The sequence below is a fragment of the Salvelinus fontinalis genome, chromosome 1 (genome assembly GCF_029448725.1).
Source record: "Salvelinus fontinalis isolate EN_2023a chromosome 1, ASM2944872v1, whole genome shotgun sequence".
Taxonomy (NCBI): domain Eukaryota; kingdom Metazoa; phylum Chordata; class Actinopteri; order Salmoniformes; family Salmonidae; genus Salvelinus; species Salvelinus fontinalis.
In genome coordinates this window covers 54170610-54187319 of record NC_074665.1, presented here as the reverse complement: position 1 = coordinate 54187319, position 16710 = coordinate 54170610, and the positions used below count along the sequence as shown (strand labels likewise).

General features: G+C 40.9%; 1 protein-coding gene across 2 annotated transcripts in view; it reads right to left on the bottom strand.

Annotated features, from left to right (window-relative positions):
• LOC129857829 (glutamate receptor ionotropic, delta-1-like) overlaps nt 1–16710 on the bottom strand; it is a 443480-nt gene that overhangs the window by 422267 nt on the left and 4503 nt on the right. The window lies entirely within an intron of this gene.

The following is a 16710-nucleotide window of genomic DNA, read 5'->3' as shown; positions in this document are numbered from 1 at the left end:
TTGTGTCTTCCCTGTAAAACATTTTAAAAATCGGAAATGTTGACTGGATTCACAAGATCTGTGTCTTTCATTAGCTGTATTGGACTTTAATGTGTGAAAGTTAAATATTTTAAAAAAATATTTTTTTTGAATTTCGCGGCACTGGTTTTTCAGTGGGGGGGGGGGGGGTGTGCCGCTAGCGCCACGCTGATCCTAGACAGGTTAACACACATCCAGGCTGTGTAAGGGCTATTTGACCAAGAAGGAGAGTGATGGTGCGGCATCAGATGACCTGGCCTCCACAATCACCTGACCTCAACCCAATTGAGATGATTTGGGATGAGTTGGACCACAGAGTGAAGGAAAAGTAGCCAATGAGTGCTCAGCATATGTGGGAACTCCTTCAAGACTGTTGGAAAAACAATCCTTATGAATCTGGTTGAGAAAATGCCATGGGTGTGCAAAGCTGTCATCACGGCAGACAAAGGGTGGCTACTTTGAAGAATCTAAAATATATCTAAAATATATAACACTTTTTTGGTTACTACATGATTCCATATGTGTTATTTCATAGTTTCGATGTCTTCACTATTATTCTCAATGTAGAAAATAGTACAAATAGAGAAAACCACTTGAATGAGTAGGTGTTCTAAAACTTTTGACCGGTAGTGTCATAAAGATATTTTGGAAGTGATGCAGATAATTACATTGATGGAAGCTACAATCTATCTGCAATATTAAAGCTGATCTTACCCACCCCCCAAAAAAAGCATTCTGCTGAGTGGGAGGAAAGGCTGTTTGATCATTACAGATTTGAGGAAAATTCCGAAGCTGGATCCCCAATGGGAATGGAATGAGGCTATTGTCATGCAGATAGCCATGTCATACCCCGCTGCTCAAATAGTCCTGATCAAATAATCATTACTGTGAGGCTCCGATGAGCCTGGGATGAGCCCATGGTTGGCAGCAGCCTGACACGTCTTCATTCAGCTTGACTCTGCTCAAACACAGCACGGAACAGGCAGGATGTTGTCATCAGCATTACTATCATCTATGTCTACCATTGATCGTACTTCTCTTTACATAAGCAACGGGCAGGTTTCAACCATTTCTGATGACAAGTCTATGTTTTGAAGTTTCCTAGTTAGTTTCCTGTTTAGTGAATACACAAAAAATCGTACTGACGCAGAGTTCACTTGAAAAGCACAGAAATGGGAAGACTATAGTGGACGTGGATTATTTATGCTTGAAGCAGCTAAGAGTAACATCAAAGACTAGCAAGCGCTACAAGGACATCAACAGCACGGAAGGATTGAAATGCATTATAGGACTAGAGGGATTATTGATGATATTCCCAAACCCATTCTCCGAACCCCAGCCTTCTCATACATAATCAGAGATTTACACTGTTTAAGGGTAAATCGTGCTTGGTGCAGAGGACAAAAGGCTGTAGATCTCTAAGGGTGAATCACATAGACACTTTACAAAACGTGCTGTCTGAGCTACTTGCCTCCTTAGACAGGGGATTGGGCTATCACACACACCAATGGCTATCCTGATCTAACTCAACACTAAAGCCTCCATTAGCCTGAACAATAGGATTTAGCCTTGGTCTATGTGTCAACAAATCCAATGTGGTTCCAAATTGGGATTTCCTCAGAAAATCATAATGAAAGTTGTGATATTGAAAGGAGAATGTGTTCCAACAAGGAAAAAGCATTAATAATCTGATCCAATAGCTTTTATCATGGATATAAAAGGATTGCTTTGAATAGTGGCATTTTATTACTGGGGCTGTTGCCCTGGGGTGAAGAAGGTTGATTTGAAAGAATTAGAAATCATCTTTTTACACACAGTCCATTAAGGCACCACCACAAAACAAACAGACAACTGATCTGATTCAGTCCATAAAAACACACTGTGAGGCATTCTGTCTGAGAAACTACAGTATATCCAAGAGACAGAAATGTCCAAAAGTACCATGACAGCATCACACCGTATGATAGTTAGAAAGTCGAGCACAATCTAGAGAAGTAGGCTACTTTAACTTCTAGTGACAGCCAGCCAACACACAGTCTGTACAGATTCCATCATCTACACTACTGAGAAATTCAGTGAAGAGAAATCCCTAAGGCCACAAACATGCTTCTCCAAGACGATCAGTCAGAGTCTGCTGTGTATCACTTTACGTTAAGTTGCCCATATTACTATGTAACTACACAGTAACAACTATTGTAACAACATAGTATTCATATAGGTATTACTATGTAATTACATGGTAATAAGGTTGTAGCGCTATCAGTTATTATACAATTTGAACAAGCAATGTGTAATTACAAATCTAGTTGCTGAAGGTTATTCCACAAGTGTAATTACTGATGTTATTACAAATGTTCTTGTAATACTATGCAACTATTGTTGTGTAATTACACATTTGAAGGTCACCTGTGAATTACCATGTTAATAACTCAAACCAAAATGTGTCTTTCTTACATGTAACTAGGTGCCACTAACATCGAATCCACATTTAATACCAGGGTTGATAAATAGGTCAGGACTTGGTGACAACAATTGTAACAAGGCACACTGTCATTAACTACCGTTCATTTTCAATTAGTGTATTTCTATGTTATGACCTGGCTCAAAGGCTATACTGAATCAAGTGTAATGTTAGAGCAATGTAGTTACATAGGATATACTTGTAGTTATCATTTTTTGGTCCTCCAATAATCGGTATTGGTGTTGAAAAATCATAATCAGTCAACCTCTAGTGCTTAGGGTCAATGTCTTGTTGGAAGGTGAACCTATGTCCCCAGTCTGAGGTCCTGAGCGCTCTGGATCAGGTTTTCATCAAGGATGTCTCTGTACTTTGCTCCGTTCATCTTTCCCTCGATCCTGACTAGTTTCCTAGTCCCTGCAGCTGAAAAAACATCCCCACAGCATGATGCTGCCACCACCATGCTTCACAGTAGGAATGGTGCCAGGTTTCCTCCAGACGTGACGCTTGGCATTCAGGCCAAAGAGTTCAATCTTAGTTTCATCAGACCAAAGAATCTTGTTTCTCATGGTCAGAGTCCTTTAAGGGCCTTTTGGCAAACTCCAAGAAGGCTGTCATGTGCCTTTTACTGAGGAGTGGCTTCCATCTTCCACCTCCTACCATAAAGGACTGATTGGTGGAGTGCTGCACAGATGGTTGTCCTTCTGGAAGGTTCTCCCATCTCCACAGAGGAACTCTGGAGCTCTGTCAGAGTGACCATCGGGTTCTTGGTCACCTCCCTGATCAAGGCCCTTCACCCCCGATTGCTCAGTTTGGCCGGGCGGCCAGCTCTAGGAAGAGTCTTGGTCGTTCCAAACTTCTTCCATTTAAGAATGATGGAGGCCACTGTGTTCTTGGGGACCTTCAATGCTCCAGAAATGTTTTGGTACCCTTCCCCAGATCAATGCCTCGACACAATCCTGTCTCAGAACTCTATGGACAATTCCTTCGACCTCATGTCTTGATTTTTGCTCTGACATGCACTGTCAACTGTGGGACCTTATATAGATAGGTGTGTGCCTTTACAAATCATGTCCAATCAATTGAATTTACCACAGGTGGAGTCTTATCACGTTATAGAAACATATCAAGGATAATCAATGGAAACAGGATGCACCTGAGCTCAATTTCAAGTCTCATAGCAAAGGGTCTGAATACTTATGTAAATTAGGTATCTGTTTTTTACATTTACTAAAATTACAAAAAATCTGTTTTCGCTTTGTGGGGTATTGTGTGTAGATTGATGAGATGATTATTTTTTTGAATCAATTTTAGAAAAAGGCTGTAACGTAACAAAATGTGGAAAGGGGAAGCTTTCCGAATGCACTGTAAAAGGCTTCATTGCCAAAATCCCGAAGTATCCCTTAAATGTAAAGTGTTACCGGCTGTTGTATTGTTCTTTTTGGAAGTGGAACATGGAATGAAGCACACTGCTCTTTATACTTCTGATTTCGCAATTTCACAAAGTGGAATAGCCCTGACATTACTTTCACAGTATTACATTTTGGTGTGGCTCATGTGGTAGCAGGCTTTCGTCTATGAAAGGAGGTAACACAGACACAAATGCATAATTTTCTGAATGTGAGGGAAGCATACAGGAGAACTATAGACCTTTTTGTCAATGACAGACAATGGATGGGGAGTATCTGTCTTGCTGCACATTATGTCCAGACAGAGAAGTGATATCAGGATATTGAGCATATCAGACAATAATTTTCCAGAAATTCTGCCAGGGCTTTTGTAACAATTTCCTATCATTTTCACCACAATTATGATCCAATTTCACTCCCTAGCTCAACCTCTCTCCCATCCTCTCCTGCTTAGAACAGATATGCAGAGCACGATCCATGCAACAGGTAGATATTGAACAAAACAGTTTCTGAGAAGCCGCATCCATGCACACCTAAAATAAGAAACATAATCAGCCACTTCCATCAAACACACCTGTTATTGAAATGATAGTGACATTTCAGTTTTCATCTACTTCTACATCCATGTTCTCCACACTGCAACATGTGCTTACTACTTGTCACATAATGTCTAGCCTCTGACTGTTAGTAAAAAGTACACATTTAGAATTGTGACTCTAAGAGTAGCTGTTGCTGTGGTTTTGGAAGGATATGTTATTTTGCATGTACACACATGGTGGGGGAAAGCTATGTAGGATAGAGTGTCTCATTCCTCTGTTGTGTACTACATTCCTGTGTCGTGTACTACATTCCTGTGTCGTGTACTACATTCCTGTGTCGTGTACTATGAATTCGTAGTGGTTGCGAGGAGGATGTTGGCGTAGCAGTGAATGAGGACACGTAGGATAGCTATCCGTCCTGCTGGTTTGGAGAATGGGAGGATGGAGACAATTAGAGACGCGTCGCCCACACATCTAGCCCTCCAGCTAACTAGTCCTGCTCATCACCTCATCACCTCCTACTCATCCACATGTTTTACTGTCCTCCGTTAAGACATCGTGACGAAATACAATTTTCTCATTCCAATACAGAGGTTGTTTCGTTCAGACTTTTAAGCTGCAGCACAGTGAAGATTTCCTAAGCTTACTTCTTATTTTGCTATGCTTGCCATGTCCATGCTACAGGTTCAATCAGAGTTAGTTTGTAGTGGAACTGTGTCAAAGGTGAAGTCACTAAAAACAGTAAGAATCACCAATTATACACATTTTCTGCCTGGAAATTGTGGCCTGTAGACAAGTCACTGCTGAATTTACTGCTGAATGTGGCCAGCAGAATGATGATTGACTGAGTATGATTGAACATAAGTGTGATTGAACCTACGTTGTTTGGGATTGCAGTTGAGAAACTTTAATCTGACCTTTAACGCTTGCCTTAGTAGCTAGGGACTGTTTACGCCATGCAGTCATCTAGTCTGTCCATTAGGATCAGCTCTAACGATCGATAAACTTTGCACAGCTTTCCTGCTTTATTAAACATTTTCAAGAGTCACACAAAGGAATAAGTCTCTATCAAGTTATTTACATTACATGTATGTATAATGTATGCATACATGTATAATGCAGAACTCTACATGTTCATTTAATCTTAAGGCTGTAATATTCACAAGGCATGTAGGCTATGTCTACATATCCAAAGCTGCTAGTTTGGCCAGTATATGTGAAGCTGCTTAATTGCCAGGACATCTACTGCTCCAAGCAAACACACACACACACACACACACACACACACACACACACACACACACACACACACACACACACACAAACAAACAAAAAGTGGCTCACACGACATGTGTAGCAAATAACACTTTACTGCAGCACTGATTAAAAAACTGGGTAAATGAGAGCAATGGTACGGAACATTTTCTGTCTTGGGAAGGACATAATGAGGTCAAAGCTGTAGATGACTAGGAAAGGGAAGAAGTACTGTACTTGACTAAGGTAAAATATGAATAATTCACATTAACTTTAGTTAAAGTGCCCGAGGACGTTCATTTCACACACGTACAATACCCCCCCCCCCCTCTCTCTCTATAAGATCCCTTTTTAACCTGTAGTTACTTCATAATTAACACCCTCTCTTATGGAGAGGTGGAATGATGTACCTCAGATATTTATCCACCCTCCTACAGTATGATTGCCAAAGAATACCCTAGTAAGTGACATCACAAGAATGGACAGATGGATAAAGAGGACACCGCATGACTGGTTATGGAAAGTCATGTGAAAAACTTCCAGACAAATACAAAATCTGCACAATGCTTAGTGGTTATAAATCAAGTCAGTGTTCGTTAAGCAGCGAAGCATGATCTCATTTGTGAGGCATAAAGCATACTGGTTGGGTCGAGTATACCACAGCATGCAAAGACATTATTCATCTCACATTTCCTTTACCAGCAACAATCTGTGAGAAAGACTGAGATAAAATTATATTTTGTGTATGTGGCTTTTCCACTTGCATTATATACAGTAGCACTTTATGTCTGTAGAAGTTCATTTGGGTGGCATGACAGAAATGGCTTGGGGAATTAATTGGGTTTGTAGCTTGTAGCTTGCTATGACTTCAGCCATGACAGGTCTCAAAGCAATGTGTTCTGAAAAAAGGCAAGAGCTATAGTGCATGTCTGAATGTAATGCATTTTGAGCAGTTGGAAAATAAATATATAAACACAATAAATTATCATTATTGATAGTATTATGTCCAATGGACTGCATTTTGTCCAGATTTCATCTGCTCTTCACAAAGAAAACAGGGTTTTGGTGTTTCAGTCTCTGTCCAAAGGCTTACATAGCCTCATTATGAGGTGAATCCATAATGCCTGGGCAGGAGTGTGGGGACTTGTGGCAGAGTGACACAGTAACAGATGGGCCCACTCACTGATGCTGAATGGAACTGTGTTTCTAGGCGATACCACAGACAACTACTCACAAACACTGTCTCATTTGCCTTGTAGTCAATGTGGCAGTGAGCTGAACCGAAAGACACACAGTTTCAAATGACTTCCTCTTTTTTATTCCCTAAGATTTCACAGCCCCCCCCACTCTCCCTTTCACTCCCCCCTCCTGTTTAATCTAATAGGATTTACTCTGAGGCTTATTTTCCGCTCCTCGTCTTCCGTCCTGGAATGGAGTCCTCCGCAGCCAACGGTGCAGGAGGTGGGTAGTAAATTATACACACTGCCCTCCAAGCTCTTCGGCATGAGGCAGGGGGGTTCCAACAAATGCCTCCCCCTGAACACCCCCACACTCACCAACTCCTTCCCTCCCCATCCCTCCTTCCTCCCCACCCCACCCCCCCCTCCACCTCGCCATCCCTGCCCTCCTCCTCTCCATCCCCCCTCCTCTCCATCAATATTTCTCAAGCACTTTTTAAGCAGCTCAATAATGTCAAAGCACAACAAACCATAGAAAAAAGATACATTATGCCATAGACTTGTGACCTGGATGTATAAGAGAGTACTGTATATGGGCTGACAGACAATCATAAGCATCCATCTGATTGGACAATCAGTATCGATTCCGTCTTCACCACCTACATCACTATTACTGTTAATGGAGCATTGGTGGAAAATCTGAGGTTTTGGGGTCACAGAAAAGTGAAAACATCTGTCATATTGACCTGCACTGTTCTTACTGCAACATGGAAAAGAAATGCAGGATAATAACCCATGTTGGTGTTGGTTTAGTAAATCATTTCTTCAGACAGACAGGCAAGTAAATGTGAATAGATAATATGACAACATACTACAATAACAATGGATTGGGAATCTTCATACCGTATATGACAGAGTCGGTCCAATTCATCCGTAGTTTCTAGCAGACCTCATACCATGATGTCTATGTTTACCTTCCACAATAAAACTCAACCTGTAGCAGCGTGGCCCAGAGAGAGCACCACCCAATGTGCTCTACCACTATGAAAATATCTGAAATCACTTTGCAAAGACACACCAGCAGGAGTTCTCTGAACATGCGGAAACGATGAAAAAAAAAATAGAAGAACACTGATAAGCCTGAAACACCCTAATTAGTGCCTTACAGTCACTTTGTTTACATCTGAATCCAAAGTTCACCATTTCATTTCCTGAAAACCTGGCGATTACAGGCCTTGTAATCGCAGAGGGAATAGGGGGGGAAAAACAAATAACATTGCTTTACTTTTTTTTCTAAACGCGGTACCATGCTTTAAAAAGGCCAGTCTGTTTTCTGATACCCACATTAAAAGATTAGTGAAATCCCAGCTCGCGGTGACATTTAGAGAGAAGCCGATGACTCCTTTGAATACAGATCAGAGTAAAAAGAAAATTGGCAGCCTTTAAATCTAATCAACAGTGGTACCAACACGCCAGACCCCAAAGGCAAATCACATTCAAAGTGTTAGCAATTCCTCTATAGGCTGATTCCTTGAGATGACTTACACTCTCAATGCATTAAGAGGTGTCTAGTAAACTCAAAGAGAGACATACAGAGTCAATAACCTGAGTGACACAACATATCCCAGTGCACCCAAGGAATGACTGCAGCAGGCCAGGTTTTTGGCACAGAGGACAAAGCCTTGTACAGAATGCTCCAGTGGAACACTTTCCAGGGAGGGGGGAGAGGACGGACAGAACAGTGACCACATTTAGGAGCAGTGGCCTGGACCATAACTCATACTCTCACTCTCTTTCTCAGCTCACTTTGTCTCTCTATTCTCTGACAGGTCCTATGGCGCTTGGCAATGCTGACTCTTTCTATTCCAAAGGGGATATAAACAATTCATATTCTATGGAGTGTCTTTCAGGCCTCGATGTGCTGCAGGTTTGACAGGCATTTCTATTTGCCAGGCAGCCCCAGAGGTTTGGCTATGATCTAATCTGCATTAGACTACATGGTTACTACAGCATGAACAGGCACATGCAACACGCACAGGTAAGGCAGCATTCATACATGTCAGGACAGGTTGTGAGGAAAGGTACAGCAAAAATGCACACGCAAACACACCTAGGATACGAACAGTAAATATATCACTATTTAAGAGGACACCGCATGTCCGCACACAGACAAATACACACACAGTCAACTCAGCATGTATAAAGTACCAACACATATGCACATACAGTACACGTGAACACACACTTGCACACTGAACTAAAGCAGGATCCCACATACTGCATCTCTTACTATAGGCAAACTATTGTTTAACAACTACTCAGTTTGTCATGCAAATCTACACAGCCCGTCTGCAGTGCAGGGCTGCGTACTAGTAAACAATGTAAACCCTCCATACTATTGTTAGGTTCTTATTTTTCAGAGTAAATAACTCACGGACACTAGAGAAGCTTTAACCAAGTTGAATTCTTCCCAAAGGTTCTGTACAGCTGTATTCAGACACTCCAACATTTGTCCCACTCAGATATATATATATACACTGCTCAAAAAAATAAAGGGAACACTTAAACAACACAATGTAACTCCAAGTGAATCACACTTCTGTGAAATCAAACTGTCCACTTAGGAAGCAACACTGATTGACAATAAATTTCACATGCTGTTGTGCAAATGGAATAGACAAAAGGTGGAAATTATAGGAAATTAGCAAGACACCCCCCAAAACAGGAGTGATTCTGCAGGTGGTGACCACAGACCACTTCTCAGTTCCTATGCTTCCTGGCTGATGTTTTGGTCACTTTTGAATGCTGGCGGTGCTCTCAATCTAGTGGTAGCATTAGACGGAGTCTACAACCCACACAAGTGGCTCAGGTAGTGCAGTTCATCCAGGATGGCACATCAATGCGAACTGTGGCAAAAAGGTTTGCTGTGTCTGTCAGCGTAGTGTCCAGAGCATGCAGGCGCTACCAGGAGACAGGCCAGTACATCAGGAGACGTGGAGGAGGCCGTAGGAGGGCAACAACCCAGCAGCAGGACCGGTACCTCCGCCTTAGTGCAAGGAGGTGCAAGGAGGCGCACTGCCAGAGCCCTGCAAAATGACCTCCAGCAGGCCATAGGTCATTTTCATTATTCTTAGCAATGATTTAGGAATCCTTGTGAGTAAGTATTAGCTAGGTAGCCACTTGTTGTTCGCCTACTGAAATTGAACTTCAGTTCATGAAAATAAATAGCTAGACAGCTACTTAACCCTGTTGCCCAAAGCCAACAATATAAGCAGCCAGCTAGCTTCATCTATCTAGTGACGCTCGACCGGACCAGGTTATGTGTTGTGAAGCTAGCCACAATAAGGATTAGGCACAATAGTGGAATTTGCAGTTTGCCTTTAAATAAAAGTAAGTATTTGACAGTGATGCAAATGAATACAAATAGTAGAATTATGCCTTATTTTTTTTGAAGACTTACCTCAAATTCCACTATTGTGGCTAATCCTTATTGTGGCTAGCTTCACATAGATGGGTCTGACCACCATTAATCAAATAAGCACTGTCTTATAAATGAGGGTTATTTTAAATGATAACACCTATCTATATAGTTAGCTAGCTAACTATATCTACTGAAACAGATTATGTTGTTTTGCTATGTTTTTGTAGAAGAACATTGTTTGCATCCATGAGCTAGCTAGCTTTCTTTATGACCAGCACTGTAGGTGCGCGAGACAACTTTACCATAGGTATCGATGAATCGTTGTGACATATGAATACAAGTGATAGTGTAATCAATGTGTAATAACTACGCAAAAAATGTATGAACGCGTTAAATTATTATGTGACTTGCAGTCATATTCAGGTCCTTATTGGACAACAAGCTTTTTTTTGACACGCAAAGACCCAAACGGCATTCCATAGAAATTCTGGTAGAGAATGAAACGACTGAACAAATGAACAGCAAAACAGCACAGCAAGTAAGAGAAAGAAATAGGTTTTGATTACGTTTTACTGGTAATGGGGACATACGTAAATGCCAACAAAATAACTTTTTGGTCAGTGTGGTGTGTGTGTGTGTTTGTGTGTAACCTTTATTTAACTAGGCAAGTCAGTGAAGAACAGATTCTTATTCACGATGACGGGCCGGACGACGCTGTGCCAATTGTGCGCCGTCCAATGGGACTCCCAATCACGTCCGGATGTGATACAAACTGGATTCGAACCAGGGACTGTAGTGACGCCTCTTGCACTGAGATGCAGTGCCTTAGACCGCTGCGTCCATGTGTGTGTGTTAACTATTTAACTGTACTAGAATGCTTAAAAAGCCACTAAAAGTTGAAATATCGGTTATCGGTATCAGGTTTTTTTGGCAAGGAAAATATTGGATATCAGTATCGGCCAAAAATGTCATATCGGTGCATCACTAGTTGATACACACCGAAATCCGGGACTCCACAGATCATGAGGATATCTTATTTGTCTGCCTGTGACCTACCGTTATTGATCACCAGCCAGAGAGTCAAAATGTTTATTTTACACAACGTTTTCACCAAACAGCAAACATCTTACAAGGTAAGCTTCGATTTGGTCTGTGTTTGAGCTATAACTACATGGGGGGTATCAAATTAATCCCTAGGTTGGTAGGAACACATCTAGCCTATTGTTATCTGTATGACTTCATGGCAACATCGAATGTCCACCGAGTGACTATATCTTTGCGCATCAAAAATATGATGTTACCTGCTCAAGGGCTGTTGGCATCCATATCCCCTGTATGTCCCCCGACACAACCACAATGTTTGAGAGAGGTTGGTGTTGTAGAAATGTAGTTTTTATAGTGAACAATAACTTTTAGGCACATCCAGTGTGCAAAAACAGTGCAATTACCACATTCGTACACTTTGGAGAGGTTGAATGTACCCTGGATATCCCATAACACCACCATGTTTGAGTGAGGTTGATATGGTCGGAATTGTGTTTTTACACTGAACAAATAGCATTTAGGGATTGCAAATATGTAATATCACTGGAATGATCTAATTTACAGACATATGCCACTTGGGAGAGGTTTAGGGACGACACTTGGAAACGTCCCATGACCACACCTGACAACACTTACTAAAACATATTCCCATTTCTAGTTGTTAGGTCTATCAATTCCATTTTTTCTGATATTGTTCACATGTTGTGGAAGCCATCTGATGTGTTTTCAGCTCTAGTCATCAATAATTCACTTATAGCTTGTCAATGAAAGATTACTTTCAAACGAAATAAAAAATGTTATTTTGTGTGTGCTTGATTTTGTGTATTCTGTACTATGTAACTCATATATATCTTCTGATCATTTTCTCATAATCTCCCAGATGTCTTCTTTCCAAATATAATCATGTAATTACACATGAATATCAGTTACTTTTGGGTATATATATATATTTAGGCAGAAATCTAAATTTTGCAATTACAATGAATAGTTATTAACAGCCCTCGGGAAAAAATGAAATGATCATTCTCCTCACACCCAGGAAATAGACATAAAGACACAAAGAAATCCATTATTGAGATTTACCTTTACTTGTTAAACCACAGTGACAATAATCGTCAAAGGCCAGCTTTCCATCATGTTTAGAGCGCTGCGAATAATGAGTTGTCATAAATGGGGAATCTGGTGGGGATATTGGATTGGTCACGCCAAAACTCAACAAGGAGCTATTATTTGAGTCTATTTGAGCCAGTATAGGAAGGTAAAAGGGAACCTTACAGTTATTGTAGAAGGTGGGTTTTGTTAAGTCTATGGGCTTACCTTAGAGCAATTAAATTCTCCTCGACTTTTACCTTGAGAGGGGTTGATGAAAATGGAGTTGTAGTAGTGGGTGTTGGACGGGGGAATATTGGTGCAAAGCACTCAACATATTACTGCATCTCAACTGGGTGACTAAAATAGACGCTCATCTGCTGCAGTGAATAGTTAACGGGTGTTATAATGCAAAAATAAAAACTTGAAATTTGAAAAATAACTCAAACTACCTTGTCAATTATCTGATTATTTATCAATTCGAGTCAAGTCTCAATTATAATTTTTTTTACCTGAATCTATCATATCAGTCTAGATATGAAGGATGCAACCTAACCCAAACCTGTCATCATTCAGTGATCAACTTAGGGCAAATATGGATGCTCTCATCACATTTTAGTCCTTCTAGACCAAGGAGACAAATATGCTAATGAATACAGTTATGCCACAGCAGTTTTATTTCCTCTTAACCTCCTAGTGATCTCCTCTTCACTTCAACCTGGACTCAGGGATAAATGTAACATAGTAAAGTAAATCCGAAACACTGAAATTAGTATGATGTGTTGCGTTTCGTATGGTATGTATTAATTTGTGGATGTCTATCATCCATTTCGTATGATATGTTATGAATTACAATTTGTACAATATGTTACGAATTGCAATTCATGCAATATGTTGCAAATTTGCAAAACGTATGATATGTTATAAATTCCAATTTGGCTAATGTTAGCTACAGTTGTTACGGTGGTCCGCCTCCTCTTTAACCGAAAAGGAGGAGTAGTGATGGAACCAAGGCGCAGCGGGTTGTGAACACATAATTTATTTAAACAAGACGGGAAAAACACCAACTTCACTTTAACTAACAAAACAACAAACGGAGTAGACAGACCTGGACGACGAACTTACATTAAACACGAAGAACGCACGAACAAGGAAAATAGACTACACAAAATGACAATGTACAAAAACAAACCGAACAGTCCCGTATGGTGCGACAAACACTGACACAGGAGACAACCACCCACAACGAACACTGTGAAACAACCTACCTAAATATGACTCTCAATTAGAGGAACGCCAAACACCTGCCTCTAATTAAGAGCCATACCAGGCAACCCTTAAACCAACATAGAAACAGAAAAATTAGAATGCCCACCCAAACTCACATCCTGACCAACTAACACATACAACAAACTAACAGAAATAGGTCAGGAACGTGACAACAGTAGGTGGCTAATGCTAATGTTAGCTATGTGGCTACGGTTAGGGGTTACGGTTAGAGTTAAGGTTAGGGTTAAGTAACTTTAAGTAACCATACCAAACGTATCATAATAATTTGAGTGACCTGGATTTACATTTACTATGTTACATCTAGTCTATGAGACCAGGCAGTCCTGAGTGGCAGTCACAGCGGGGTGAATGTGAGCAAAAGAGCAAAGCAAAGGCCAACATGACCCTACTGTCACTCAAAACCCCCCCTCATCTCACACACACCCCAGGCCCAGGAAGGCTCATCGATCCTGGGGCCTCATCGACTGGAAAGCCCCTAGAGTTCCAAAACACCGACAGTCAACCATTCAGAATATAGAAATAGCACTGCTAGTGTGGAAATAGTGACTTGGTGTGACAGTGCAAGGGGTTTCACACTGTCTAGGGGGTTTGGCATGGGCAATGACTCATAGGTGAAGGCACAGGAGACAGGAGTGCAGTGCACAGAGGCTTTTATTAAGAAAATGCCAATTAAATCCTGGCTCTTTCAGAGCTCTACAGGTCAGGCTTTAAACATAGAAAAAAGCATGAAGTCGACAGGAAAAAGCTTAAACGTTGCAAATCATATCGGCCCTAAACATACCTCACATGATGTGTGCACTCCAGAACACATTCCCCGCAGAGTGAGAGCCACTCACCTTTAAGTCTTTAGGCAGTCAATGAGAGGGCTGCCACACCCTCGTTAAGGAAATGGTGCTCAGATGGAGCTTGTTCCCCTAGCCAGTATTCTTTGTGCTGGTTAGGCTTGGCCCTGTTGCTCCACACTTGGTAAGCTTTGATAATAATCACAGTAAAGCATCATAGACAAAGCAGCAGGTTTCCTTTGCAAGGTTATTTAGGCTCACTATCAATCAGCCTTGATACCCAATAGACTTTTGTGTTGTTGTCGTATATGAACTCTTCCTCACTAATTTGTTTGGTTTGCAGCCAGAAATGAACATCTGTTGTCATCTCTTAAACTTGGTTTCAGAGCTGGTACCTTATCACCAGATGTAACAGCAGAAGCATTTTGTTAACAGAAAATGGTTTGCTTCTACATGTTTTGACGACAGGCAGCAACTCTGAATTAGGACGAGTTAAGAAAACAAACCCCTAAATAGAAGTCAACACACTTTTACTGTGCAAAAACTTAACTTATTAAGTCCAACATGCAGTAGTTTCCCAAACACTGAGATTGGCTCAGCAGCATGCTGTCAAGTCATAGGACATTGGCTGTAACTCATCAGCGTTTTGACTGGCTACATCACTGCTTGGTATGGCAACTGCTTGGCATCCTACCGCAAGGTGCTGCAGAGGGTAGTGCGTATGGCCCAGTACATGACTGGGGCCAAGCTACCTCTATACCAGACGGTGTCAGAAGAAGGCCCTAAAAATTGTCAAAGATTCCAGCCACCCAAGTAAAAGACTGTTCTCTCTATTACCTAGTGCACAGCAAGCGGTACCGATGTTCCAAGTCTGAAACCAACAGGACCCTGAACAGTTTCTATCCCCAAGCCATAAGACTGCTAAATAGTTAACCAAATAGTAACCCGGATTATCTGCATTGACCCTTTTTGCAATGACTTTTTGGGCACATACCCTGCTGCTACTGTTAATCTGTCACTTTATTCCTATCTACCTCAATTACCTCATAACCCTGCACATCAACTTGGTACTGGTACCCCTTGTATATAGCCATGTTATTGTTACTTATTTATTATTACGTGTTTAACTTTTCTACTACTTCTCTATTTTCTTTCTTCCTGCATTATTGGGAAGGGCACATAAGTAACCATTGTAATAAATACCATTTAAAATAACACAAGCATATTGCTATTACGTTGTTATAACTAACTTCTTTCTAAACAGGGTTTCTCACAAACTCATAAGCAGAAACTGAGACCCACACACACCCAAGGACAGAGGGCTGGCACAGACCTTTCATAAACACTGATAAGAAAAGGGTGCTTGGGTCTGCATTTCACGAGATAATGAGACACACACATACCCAAGGACAGAGGGCTGACATAAACCTTTCATAAACACTGATTAAATGGGAACATCTACGCACACACCAAATGTCCTGCTTAGCTGAACATTTGGTAACAAAGAACTTTTGCTGCAAGACTCAGAAGGATGACGCCCAGCTCATCAGGACCAATCTGAGAAGACAACAACCTGTCCAGAACCAACCAGAGGACCAGAACTTCCAGACTCAACCTACTTTCTGTGCTGTATAAAATGTCTATGCACTCTGTTATCTGGGCTTTTTCTGGAGGTTCCTTATGAGCTAAATGAACGAGTCCGTATACGCTTGTACCAGATATCTTTACTCTTAAATTAAACTGTCGCTTGTCATACAATTTACTACCTTGTCTGAATCGATCCTTGACCGGCTCACCCTTCTCCATATCCCATTATCAACACCATTCATTTGTTAGTCTTCACCTGTTGTTTACAAAGCATGTGACTAATAAAATTGTATTTGATCAGAAATAATGCATTTTGAGTTTTCAAATGTAATACCTGAGTCTTATTTCAGGGCTACCATTGTTCTATTCTGTGAAACATTGCAGGGGTCTTTTGTATTTCTGGCTTTCAACATAGAGAAGGTTGATTGTATGGAAGTTTAACACATCAATTGGTATTTCAATGCAGGCACTGTTACTGTAAGAGGTGTAATTGAATTCTCATTTGAATGACAATGAGAAATACCTCACTATAGATCAGGTAATACTACTATTTTTACGCTTTGTAAGGGAGTAACTATTCAAGGCCATTGTGAAAGGATGCAGTGGACTATAGGTTGCTGAAGAAGAGAGACATACACATA